This window comes from Coffea eugenioides, chromosome 5, assembly GCF_003713205.1.
Source record: "Coffea eugenioides isolate CCC68of chromosome 5, Ceug_1.0, whole genome shotgun sequence".
NCBI lineage: Eukaryota > Viridiplantae > Streptophyta > Magnoliopsida > Gentianales > Rubiaceae > Coffea > Coffea eugenioides.
Window position 1 is genome coordinate 21,490,980 of NC_040039.1, and position 14,201 is coordinate 21,505,180.

A 14,201-nucleotide genomic window follows, 5' to 3' on the forward strand; every position below is an offset into this window, starting at 1 on the left:
AAGTTGTATAGAATGGTATTTTATAGGTACCTACAAAATTTCAGCTCAATCGGAGCAATGTAGCCTATGAAAAGACCAAAATACCCTCGCTGCCCTAGGATGTTTCCAGTGATCCGTTTTAGACAGTTCATTTGTTTGGCTGTGTTTATTCACTATGATCCGTGCTGATTTAGCCATTTGTCAAAACATGAAAGTTTTAGTACTCTGTCCTATATTTTTAACGCCTCAAAGAACATCTTAAACGAACTTTGGTAGCCTGAGATATGGCCTTTTAAATGTAGTACGGTTAATTAGCCGATTAGTTGGAACCTGGTTCTGTGAACTGGGAATTTGATTAGGTTACACTGGAAATTCGACCAAGTGATCTTCATGAAAGTTGTAGGACTTCATCTTAGCTTTGAAATGGTATAATTTGCACATCAATCCGATAAGCGTAGCCTCAGATGTGTTCTTTCCGCAAAAAACCCGTCAAATCTGTCTTTTGTAAACTTCATTTCCCCACTTGTTATTAGTTGATTTATGTCCTTGTATTGTCTTGAGCCTATGGAAAGGCTATTGAAATGCATTTGTGTTGTGTGTATACCTTTGGGTTGATGAGAAAAATAATGAAGCCATAAATGGCTGGAAATAGGAAAACACAAAGGGCATGCTGCCCAAATTTACGCTCGAGAACTTGAGAACTATACTTGCAACTCGAGTAAGAACTTGGCCGAATTTATACCCTTGAGAAATAAAATAATGACTGCTCGGAGTACGTTTTCTTTGTCACTTCGACTTAAATGGAGATTTCAAAGTTTTACGAGCAAACATAAGTTTTACAAATATTTTACTCATAGCCTTTGGTTTAAATGCACTCTTTTCACTTCCAAAACTATACTTATACTTTGTACTAGTAGTTATTCGGATTTTCTCTGGTTCACTTAAACTTTGGAGGGGTTTAACTGTAATATTTTCTCTTGGCTATTATTAGGGTTTCTTGGCGAGTGAGAGTGTTATCCTGGAGGATACTTTGGACATTATTTTGCTTAAATAGGTGAGTGTTCCTTGTTTGCTATATTTTTCTTGACTTCATGACTTGTGTTCTTGATTGATAATGTGTTAAGTTCTTTCAAGGATTTCCAAAACGAGTTTTCTAGGCGAGCGTGTACTTTACCGCGCTCGACCTAAATGAAACATGAAAGTTTCAATGATTAAATGTTGAAATACTAGTTGCGCATGAATGTAAGCCTTTTTGGCTGAATTGGGCCCTTGCCCTTGTTGCCGATCGACTCGAGCCAGAAGCGGACTCGGTCGGGCGATTTAGTGACCTGGGTGAAAGTTTGGTATACTCGAGTATTACCTTATAGGTTGGTGGAGCCTGGCCAATTTCCAGGAGGGGGTGAATGAAACGAAAGAACAAACGAGGGTTTTACTTTCAAAAAATGCATTTTCAAATGACTGGAGAAATAAGGGGAAATGTCAGGAGAACGAACAAACGAACGAATTTATGGCTCCTTGTGAGCCCGTATCCTTTTAATGTATGTGTTAATATCGCTTTCCATGGTAAATGTTTCTTGAATTATTGATGCTCTATGTTTAATGTATTGGATTGATTATTTGATTATGTGTTCGGAACCTCACTGAGCTTTTAGCTCATCCCTTTAGTTTTGTTTTCCTTAACAGGGGAAGGCACGCAAGGATGAGAGCTTGGTATAGACTAGCTTGGTCTAGCTCTTTGTTTTTGTAATGGTTCTCGCCCTAGTGCTTGGCACGGGCTGGTTGTATGGTGAAGTGAGAACCTTTGTACATTTGATGGTTGTACTTCCTTTTGAGATAGCAATGTATGTAGAAGTTTCACTTAAGTTTTGGATTGTTGTATGTTATCCCTTTGGTTGTATTTCGGATTTGATTAAGGAACGACTGAGTCCCGGCGAGGGCTGGGCAGGCGGTCCGCCGAACCCTTTGGTTCGCCTTAGGGGGAGGTGGGGCTGTCACAGTTGGTATCAGAGCCTGCTTCGCGTGGTCTCTGCGCAGAGTGAGCCTGGACTAAGTGGTGAATGAGTATAAAGGACTAAGTGCTCGTTTGAGCATAAGCTATGAATTGTGAATGTTATAGGCCTTAAATCTCTCTCATGGTATCTGAGGACCATAGATAGGTATGTCGGGTAGGAATTTCGATTGTAGATAGTTTACCCTTGGGACTGGCCAGCTCGAGAGGTGAATTATCTTATTGCGGATTCTTGTGCCTGAGTACTCCAGAGTTGAGACGGTACTAAATACTTGAGATTTACATTTTGGGAATATGAACAGGCTTTGTCTGGCTAGAATAAGTATAAGAGGTTAATGGACATTGAGTCGGATAGAAAGTGACGTGAGAGACCGGACGGGGTTATTCTAACTGGGTGTGGGACGATATATCCCTTTTCTTTTGATTCGCCTGTATATTGTCGCTACATGCCGTCAGTTGTGTATCTGTGTATATGAATATCTGCCTGACTTGAGACGTATTTGTATATTTGATTATTTGTTTCCTTGATATGTTTATGTGGTGTGTTATGTGTGTATATGTTTATTTAGGTATTTGACGCCCTAAATTTTAGTTACTTTAGTCAGCTTATTGCGTTTAACTAAGTTTTGGCTATAATGAGACCTGAGAGCTGGAAACGAATATATAAGGAAAATACCCTACGTTATTCGAAGTGCATGTATGAATTTTGAGGACGAAATTCTTTTAAGGAGGGGAGATTGTGACACCCCGAATATTAGGAATGTGACAGCCCCACTTCACCCTAAGGCGAACCAAAGGGTTCGGCGGACCGCCTGCCCAGCTCTCGCCAGGACTAACGGTTCGGTATAGAGCGATCTATTGCGTTCCGGAACTTACGAACGCGCGTAAACAAGTCAAAATGGCAAAATAAAAAAAAAACGAAGCCGAAGTCGGCTATGAATAGTAGCCGACCCGTCAGAACCCAACCAAAACCAAGCAAACGTTCACATCTTGAACTTTAGTATTTACAATCCAAAGCTGCATACAAAAGTATTCAAAAGTGGATACATGTCTGGTTTGCCAAATCAAAAGAGAAACGGTCCCAAGAGTACATTTAGGGTTTCAATAAATGAGCTATACAAAAGATAAGTCCAAATAGCTCAACTCGGCAACCAATTATCAATTGCAGTCTGTGACAGCCCCACCTTACCCTAGGGCGAACCAAAGGGTTCGGCGGACCGCCTGCCCAGCTCTCGCCAGGACTAACGGTTCGGTATAGAACGAGCTAAAACATCCCGAAACTGACCAACGCGGGTAAAAAGAAATAAAAAAAATAAAATCGAAGTCGGCTATGAATAGTAACCGACCCGTCAGAACCCAACCAAATACCCAGCAAACATTCCCATCTTGAAACTTAGCATTTACAAGCCAAAGTGGCATACAAAAGTATTCAAAAGTGGATACATGTCTGGTTTGCCAAATCAAAAGGAAAACAGTTCCCAAAAGTACATTTAGGATTTTAATACATGAGCTATACAAAAGATATGTTCAACTAGCTCAATTTGGCAGCCATTTATCAAATCCAGTCCAAAAGTATATATTTTCCTGTAAGGAAAACAAAAAAAAAGAACAGAAAGGGGTGAGCTTGCGCTCAATGAGGTACCAAACATATAGCAGAAAAATCATGGCATTTCACATTTAACAAATCAGATACACATGCCAGATGTAAAGTAAAGTAACTAATGATTCACATAGGAAGGATACAGGTGGCTCTCAGGAGCCAAATTTCCAGCGCAGTACTTGATTCAAACCGGTTGACTCTCCGTCAACGTATATAGAACCAACGCGTCCGTAGACCCACTTCGCACCGAATTCCGTCCACCAAACACCCCTTTACCGAGCCCGCTCACCTCAAACGAACAAAAATGGTAATACTCGAGTATGCCGGAATCAAGGGTCTCAATACCCAAAGATCCCCGAACAGACTACCGTGGTTCGTTATCTAATCGTCCAAGCCCTTGCCGGCCCGACTCGAATAACTTAGCCACAGGATTGAGCTCATGGGTCATAGAAATCCGAACAGATGCAGACACAGATAACAGATTCAAATTTTGCATAGTAAATTGGCATATGAACAGACTAGAGAACGAGTGTGATAAAGTACACCCTCGTCTCGAACAAATAAACAGATTGCAGAGCAGAAATCAAGTTAAACAGCAATGGAGGGGAGTGGTACACTCACCGGCTCAACTTCAAAAGTTTTTACTTCAGATTGGCCTTACTCGCCAAGAAACCCTAAAATAACCAAAATAAACCAATTGAAGGTTTCACATCCGTAATCGAGTAAACACAATGCACATGAGGCTCGACTACTAGTCGTATGCCTCGCCAAATAATTACTAATGCAAGGGTACAAAACATAATTTTTGGGAACAAAAAGATAGCATAAAGACCTAGGTTCAAAAACCCAAAAGCCCTTTTTATTTCTACCCAAAAGGCAGATCCAACTTAAAGGAACCAAACGGCCTAGAAAATCGGGCAGCACCTCCCCTAAAATTCTTACTTTTCCAGCCATTAAGGCTTCATTATATCCTCAAATCAGTCCCAACATTTCACACAAAAGTCATCTCATTTACCAAAAGCCGCTCACTAGGCTCAAAGTAGTACAGGTACAAAAGTTAGCTAGGAAAAGACCGGAATGAGAGCGAGCCCTAAACATGCAAACAAGTACATGGAGACTCGATAACGAGTCATAAAGCCATACCAATTTTAACCCTAATAGGGTTTCATATGCATAAATAAGCATCATAGGCAACCAGAAATTAAGAAATGGCATTAGCTTAGGCCTTAACAAAAAAAACAGTTTTCGTCATACTTTTGCGGTAATGACACAAAATGCGTTACGCTTATCGGATAAGGGTGTAAGACCCACCATCTCGAAGCTAAAAGACAGGGCTACAACAATGTAGAAGGCCACTCAATCCAAATCCTAGCACAACTAGGTCAAAAATGCAGAATACTATACCAGAATTACTAAAACAGGTTTGCAAAACACACAAAACTGTAATCGGTATAACTCAGCCTATACAAGTCCAAATGCCGAAATTCCAAAGGCATATGTTAGCTAAGACATCCAGATACATTTAATCAGAAGACACCAACTTCAAAATCCAAACCAATTCCAGTCAAAATAGCCAAATACCAACGCAGTTTTCGCATTCTGACCAAAGCAGAACAGCTACAGTAATTCCGACATAACTCACTCTACACTAATCCAAATGACCTGAAATTTTGTAGGCACTTCAAACTCATCAATACCTACAACTTTCATGTTTTGAGCTAAGGCCAATTCGGCCTCTATCTATGACCTAAAATTTCGGACAGATTAGGGGTTCATGAACCCTAACTTTTCACATTTCATTCCAAATCCAAAATTGATTGCATTTATCATCAATTCACACCTACTAGAGTCAAAGCCCCTTATTACCAACCATCAAAAACAACCACACCATCAAGATCATATGAAACCAGAAAATTTCTCATAAAATTGAAAACTTCACCAAATCAAGTCAAATAAAGAAATAAATCACCAAATACTTCACTATCACTTCCACTAGGCACAATTTAAGCATCATTAAGTGTAAGGGAGTAGGCAAACATCACTTACCTAAGAGACAAGAGATGTAGAGATGTTGGCCACCTTAAACCTTCAAATAAACTTCACTAAGACACTTAGTAGCACTAGAAGAAAGGATGTTATGGAGTAGAAATGGATGTAAGCAAATGTTTTTGGGTGATTTGCACCAAGTAGTAGCTAGAACTTGAAGAGTTTCTTCTTCCTTCCTTGCACAAGATGGCCGGCCAACAAGAGGTAAGAAATGGTAATTTTTTTTGTGATTTTTGAAGATATTTAACCAATTTTGGTCCAAGGTCAAAATAGTGAATAGTAAATCTTAAAGTAAAACCAATGAGATAGTGACACTTGTCACCACCATAAATGTATTCCTATCCTTTCTTTTCTCTCTCACATCAATCAAATCTCACTCTCTACTTATCTCTTAACACCCGATAAATTTTGCACAGTATCCGAAACTTAACCTTATTGGCCGAATTTTTCCGAACTTTTCGCACTAGTGGGTCCCACGTCCAATATATATTCTTAATTTTCTAAAAACTCTCCAATACTAGAAAAATTATCTAAAAACTATAATTGCTCATAAAATCCCCCAAGAAAATATTTCTAAGCCAGAAAATGCAGAAAACATGCCATTAAAGGAAAAAAAAAAACCCTAGGGAAAAAATATTAGGGAAATACGGGCTGTCACACAGTCCAAAAGTATTGATTTTCCTGTAAGGAAAACAAAAGGAATAGGGTGAGCTTACTCCCAGTGAGATAATACCACTCAATCAGCAAAGTTCACATAAGCATAAAGCTTTTCATTTCAATTCATCAAAAGTAAGCAAAGGCACACATTAATGGTGGAGATAAAAATAAATAATGACAAATAACGAGTTTAGAAAAATGGCTTTTGATTCAATTTTTGATTGAAAAATGAATTTTTGGTTTAGAAGAAAATGAAGAAAAATATGGGTCTAAATGGGACTTGAAAATGCGACGATTTGACCCAAAATATATAGTTTAAAAAGGGTTTTTGAAATAAAAATCGGAGTCTCCACTTGGTATAGAGTTAAGGTGTACCAAGTCACCTAAAAATGATTTTTTAGAGGAAAAGGTAGAAAGAAACCCCTTTTAAACGACTCCTAGTCTACGTAAACCAACGAAAAAGGCTCGGGAGTCACATTTGACGAAGGGGAAGGCAATGATAAAAATCCAAGGCATCCCTTCGACCTAGCCAAGGCTAGTTGCGTGATTTAGTCAAAGATTTTCTTGTTTTAACCAAAGAATTTATCACATTTGGATGTGCTATATGAATGCAAACCTTAGACATAGGGGGACATCGGGGCAAAATTTCTCTTCAAAGCTCGAATGGTACCAATCACATTAATTGTGACGCCCAATAATGACTCTTTGGAGAGGTCACGAATTATGCAAAAATATGAGACTCTAAGAAGAAGAAAAGAATAAAAATAATTATAGAAATATACATGTCTTAAAGAAATGCATCATGTCGGGTACGGGGAACTAATGTTCGTGACTCAATTTTTCCTTTAATAGAGGGAATACGAGCGTGCTAAGGCTAGAAAAGCCAAACTCGTCCATATCCCATATCCAAGGGGCTTTCCCTAATCTAATCAAGCAAATGCACTACCCTAATCCTATTTCTAGAATGAAATGCAATTCTAATGTTATGTATCACACATAGGGGTATATATATAGGAAAATTAGGGATAAGGGCTATACGTATAAGGAGGGATGTCATGCAACATGGTGAAAGAGGCCCTAAAAGTAAAGATATGCATGGGATGAAGTGATCACACAATCATGATCTAACGCGCGAAGGGCTCCTAAGGGCTAGCGTTGGACTAGCCCACATCTATGCTCTCTCACAAACATTGGACTTGCAAGAGCTCGAGGGGACAACCATGACTAGCATTGGACTAGCCACGGTTACAAGCATTTGCATCCATCATACACATATATAAGTAATGTGCATAATTAAAGCAAGTAGACATGTGAGCACATAATTCACATAACACATAAGCATGCACATCTAGATGCCAAAGCCTAAGAAAGCGATTAAACACATAGCACCTAGGCATGTAAAAACACATAAGGCAATTAAGGCCCTAACTATTACATTTTTAAGGGGGGGAGGCCTACTACAATCTAAAAGGGGAAATAAGAAGGAATAAAACAATTAAATTCCTAACTATTACAATTTGTGGCATTTAATTGCCTTCCCCAAATAATTACAAATTGAATTAAAATAAATAAATAAAATTGAAACAAATAAAGCGAATTAAATAAAATAAACATTCAAAAGCATGCAATAAAACACGTAAAGTCACGTAGGGAAAGTAGGGGCAAATAAAGTGAGAAATAAGGGATAGGGTGTACCTCCCTTGATTTGGAGCCCTAATGGAGTGAAATCGCTTATTTTATCCTCCAAAATAAAAGAAAAGGTCAAGGTACCAATTTATTTGGAAAAATTAAAAAAAATAGGCAAACACAAGCTCACTTGGTTACAAAGCGCTTAAAATAATGAATTAAGTGCAATTTAACAAAGCATGGTGGTTAATTGAAGCAAACAAGCAATGAAGTTGCGAAATTAAAGCTGCCAAGGACTAAATTGCACATATCAGAAAGTTTTTAGGGTATAATCACAATTTCCAGAAACTTTTGGGGCAAAAATTGAAGGAAAGGTAAAGCTCAAGGATCAATTTACAAATTGTAGCAGGGATCCAATTGAAAGCCTTTATAAAAGTCCTGGGGTCAATTATGAAGTTCTGGAACTTTAAAGGTAAAATCACGGAGAAAGGGGAAATTTAGGGACTGAAATTATAAATCTAGACAAATGATCATCTTCTCAAATAGATTAATATGAATCGGCCATTTCCATTTTTGCAATCAGAGCAATACCAAAAATTAGTTTCGGCTCTGACCATTCCCATAAGACGGTGAAATTCACAAAACAAACTCCCTCTCCTACATTAATTTGGATTCATATGAAGGGAAGCATAAGGAACAGAAGAATGCAAGACAGTAATGCATCAAAACTTCTCAAACGGGAGGAAGAGGATTAGCCCACTTACCTGGTTTCTTCACACGAAAAAATGCAACAAAATATCTTTCAACAAGAAATTTCGGCTAGACATTTCATCGAACAGATTGGGGGTATTAGAAGTTTCACCAATTCTTTTATATATTGGAACTATAGTCGGCCCAAAATTGTTCAGCAAACAGAAATTTCAGTCCAATTAATCTCATGAGAGCACGCACGATCAAAAAAAATGACGGACAATCAAACACGAAAGTTGCAATAACCAATTCATAGAAACATGCTTGGGGTTGGGGATTTCTTGAGTTTGCACTTGAAGGCAAGACTTACAGTGCTTCCATGGCGAGGATTTTTCAGGCGGTAATGGCAAATTGCAGTGGTGGCGGTGGATTCTGGTGGCGCATCTGATGAACTTTCCTTGCTCTGTTTTTCGTTGCTTTGCCGAAGCCTTTCTCCACTGCCCGTAATTCTCTTGGCGTTAGGGCTTGGCGGAAATAGTTGGAGTTCTTGCGGATGCGGGAGGCGGCATCAGAGGGGTTATTGGTGCGAAAAAAGGCGGTGCAATCTAGAAATTTAGACCAGGGACGACGCTGGGAGAAGCCCAGGCGGAGGGAGGAGGAGAGGCTAGGGTGGAGATGCGTAATTGGAAACAATCTGTGGCTGTTTTTGGCCGTCTTGCATTGGCGCCTTGGAATTTCAAGCAGTTGTAATGGTGGCGTGGATGGAGTACTGGTTGCCTTGGTGGTGGTTATGAAGTTAACGGAAATATTTCTGCCATGTGGAAAGAATTCGAGAGAGATGAAAAGAGATTCCTCCTCCAAGTTCTTGATTTCAGCCGCGGCTTCCTTCTCGTTTTTGGCCTCACCCGAAAATCTCCCCTCTTCTCCCAATTTTCCCCCTTTAGCCGCCCTCTGTTCTTGCTCTATTTTTTCGTTCTCTGTTTCTGGCTCCCCCCCTCCTGTTCGGCCAAGTTCCTATTTTCTTTTTTTACCCTCCAATCCTTCAAACCTAGCCGCGGGTTCCCTTTCTCATTTTTGTTTTCTTTTTATTTTGTTTCCCCAAAAAAATTCCTTAAACTTACCAAGTGTCCCTAACACCTCACCCCTTAGGTGCTTAGTTGTCTAAAACATAAAAGGGACACTTGTCCAAGTGCATGCCTCCCCACTTGTCATTTTCACTCTTTTTCCCTTTTTCTCTTTTTTTCCTTTTTCTTTTGTTTTTCCTGAAATTTAATATGAAGACAAAAATAAATAAAAAATAAAAAATAAAATAAACCCGAACAAAATAAAAATAAAAATAAAAATAAAAATCCTAAAATTGAAGCAAATAAACCTATTAAATTAATTAAACAAATAAAGTTAAAACAATCAAAAATTTGGTGTCTACACGGCTCTCAAGAGCCCTTTTCCTCGTTTGCATTCTTGATCGAACCTCATTGACTCTCCGTCAATGTTTAAAAGTAACCAACCGTAGACTCCACTTTACTTCCATTCCTTCCACCCAACATACCTCTACCGGGCCCGAAATCCAAACACTTGCACTGTGGTATTACTCGAGTATACCGGAATCGAGGGTCTCAATACCCAAAGATCCCAAAACAGACTACCGTGGTTCATTATCTAATCGACCAGGCCCTTGCCGGCCCGACTCGAGTAACTGGCCACAGGTGTTGAGCTCAGAGGTCACAGAAAGGTCGTTGGATACAAGCTTCCAAACGACGCCAAGTCAAGTACTTTTCATTTCATGTAACATTTCATGTGACATTCCAATAACATGAGAAATAAGTGAAAGTGATAAAGTATACCCTTACTTCCATTAATATCAATGGTACAATAACATTTAACTCATCAAGTTCAAGTATCAAAGCCGTTACAGTAACACACAAGTGAGTAGTACACTCACCAAGCTCGAAAGTGATATTTCATGCACTTCCGTCAAAGGAACGTCGTGAACCACCGTCACGCCCTAAAACACGCAAACAAGTACAATGAGACTCGATAATGAGTCATAAACCAATGCCAAATATTCCCAAAATAGGGTTCCATAAGCATATACAAGCATTAGGGGAAAACCAGAAAATCCGGAAATGGAATTAGCTTTAGCCCTGAAAAAACAGTTTTTGACCTCTTTTTGCGGTAATGGTACCCAAGGCACGACGATTACCGGATGAAGGTGTAAGATACACCATTTCGAAGCTAAAAGACAGGGCTACAACATTACATAAGGTCACTCAACCCAGTTTTGAGTGCAACCATGTCAAAAATGCAAGATACTACACCAAAACCGTAAAACAGATTCACAAAACGCATTCTAGCGGAAACATCATAAATCAGACTATCCAAGTCCAAATCCAGAAATTCCAAAACCAGCTGAAAGCTAAGAAACAGGGCTACATTTCATCAGAAGGCCTAAACAACCAATTCCGAAGCAATTCCAACCAAAACAATCAATTACAGGCGCAATTCTTACATTCGGATAAAACCAGGACAGCAAGGGTAATTTCAAGTTTTCTCATCCTACACTACTCCGATTGACCTGAAATTTTGGAGGCTCCTCTAAAATATCATTACCTACAACTTTCATGTTTTAAGTCAAGGCCAATTCGGCCTCTAACTATAAGATACAAAACCGGGCAGAATGTAACTTCATCAAACCCTAATTTTCCAGAATTGCTTCCAAAACAGAAATTGGTTGTAATTACCCACTTTTTCCACCTCCTAGAGTCCTTATACATCATTTCCAATCATCATAGATAGCCACACAATCATGTTCATATTAAAACAGAAAAATCACCAATAAATAGAAAACTTCACCAATTCAACCAAAACTCAAGATGTAATCCATAAAGTTTCATCTCATACCACCACTAATCATAAATTAGGCATCATTAGAGGAAGGAAAGTGGTTCTTCACAACTCACCTTAGAAACAAGAGAGAGAGAGCAATAGGTCCTCTTAGCTATCCAAATAACTCCACAAATCAACTCACTAACACTAAGTGAAGAGGTTTTATGGAGAGATTGCAAGATTAAATGGTTAGATTGTTGAACTTGAGCAAGATTGAAGCCAAAAACTTGAAGAGTTTTCTTTCTTTTGTTGCTCAAGGAGCTCGGCCAAGATGAAGAGAAAATGGTAAAGTTTTGGTTATTTTTTTGATTTATTTGGTCAAGGGTAAGACCATGAATAGTGTTCATAAAGTAAACCCACTCAAATGGTGACACTTGTCACCTCATTAATGACTTGCCTAACTTTTGTCTCTCTTATACCAATCCACTTAGCATCCTCTACTTATCTCTTAACACCCGGTAAATTAATTCCAGTATCCAAAACTTAACCTAGTTGGCCGAATTTTTCCGAACTTTTCGCACTAGTGGGTCCCACGTCCGGTATACGCTCTTAATTTCTCAAAACCTATTCGATACTAGAAAAATCATCTAAAAACAATATTTACTCATAAAAATTATCTAGAAAAATTTTCCTAATAAAGAAAATGCAGAAAACAGGCCATTAACCCGAATAAAACCTAAAATGGAAAAATTACGGGTTCTCACAAGGAAGTTGTTTGTAAAGAAGATACTAAAGTGTATTTCTTTGGGTTTGATTTAAAACCTTATTTTGTTTTAAAAGATTAGAAACCCTAATATTTTAATCAAAAATCCTAATTTACTTGTGACCAACCGGTTTTCTTAAATCCCTCATATTTTAATTGAAACCCTAATTTTAATCACTGGAATTGTAAAATTCCTCACGTTTTTCTTAAAAATGTCCTTTATTTGGAAATTATTTATTTAGTATAGCCCTACCTCCCAGTCATTCCACAATAAGTGTAAATGAACCTAGAAAGTAGGGTTTCACTTTTCGGTTTCAAGATTGGAGCAAATTAGGGATTTCGCGATTTTTCGTAGAATGATTTTTCGGTACGGAGCAAGGATCAAATTTGGTGATTAAAAGTGACTTTTAGGTGAGAAATAATATGTGATTAGGAGCAATGATATAAGGTTAGTGAATAGGAAGTAAAAACCCTAGTACGTGTGTTTTAAAGAAAAAACGGTGCGAACCGACGGGTATCGATCACTACCGATTGAACCCACCACTTGACCACCACTTTCTTACTACCACATACCCTTGATATTTTTACAAAATATCCCCCCTCATCCTCAGCCATGTGACCAAAATATGTGGCCCAAAATGCAAGGAAAAGAAAGAGAAATTTGGAAGGCTTTGGTGGTGACAAGTGTCACACACCTATGGCTCTTTGACCAAACCAATTGTCTTGCCTTTTTATCTTCCATTTAGCTGCATTTCTTTTCATTTTTTCTGCTGTTTGGCTGAGAGAGAGGGAGAGAAAAACCCAAGTGAGAGCTGCCATTTTTATCTTGAGTTTGTGAGTGTTAAGTGAGGAACTAAAATTCTAAACCGATTAAAGAGTGAGTTGTGAGCTTGAGAAGCTAGGGGAACAAAAGAATTCCAAGAGGAGGTGAAGTATCACTCTTACAAGCTTCATTTGTTGAGGTATAAGGCTAAACCATGGCTTTGGTTCTTTTATTTTGGTTTAAGTTGTTATATAATACTTGTTTTGGTTGGATTAGTGGTGATACAAGTTGTTATGATGATTTAAAGGTGATTTATGTGAGTTAGGGTTTGAGGTATTTGCTGCCTATCCTTGCTATATGGATGATATATGTTGGATTTAAGCTTATATAAGTGGTTGTGGTGATGATTGGAGCAAGAAATCAAGAAAGGTTGCATTGAATCCCAAAATTCCAGGTTTTTGGAAAATTTCAGCTCTATTCTGTCTGGTTTTATTGCACCATGTTAGAGGCCGAATTAGGCTTGGCATAAAACATGGAAGTTGTATAGAATGGTATTTTATAGGTGCCTACAAAATTTCAGCTCAATCGGAGCAATGTAGCCTATGAAAAGACCAAAATACCCTCGCTGCCCTAGGATGTTTCCAGTGATCCGTTTTAGACAGTTCATTTGTTTGTCTGTGTTTATTCACTATGATCCGTGCTGATTTAGCCATTTTTCAAAACATGAAAGTTTTAGTACTCTGTCTTAGATTTTTAACACCTCAAAGAACACCTTAAACGGACTTTGGTAGCCTGAGATATGGCCTTTTAAATGTACTACGGTTAATTAGCCGATTAGTTGGAACCTGGTTCTGTGAACTGGGAATTTGATTAGGTTACACTGGAAATTTGACTAAGTGATCTTCATGAAAGTTGTAGGACTTCGTCTTAGCTTCGAAATGGTATAATTTTCACACCAATCCGATAAGCGTAGCCTCAGATGTGTTCTTTCCGTAAAAAACCCGTCAAATTTGTCTTTTGTAAACTTCATTTCCGCACTTGTTATTAGTTGATTTATGTCCTTGTATTGTCTTGAGCCTATGGAACGGCTATTGAAATGCATTTGTGTTGTGTGTATACCTTTGGGTTGATGAGAAAAATAATGAATGTGACAGCCCCACCTCCCCCTAAGGCGAACCAAAGGGTTCGGCGGGCGCCTGCCCAGCTCTCGCCGGGACTCAGTCGTTCACTCAAACAAATCCGA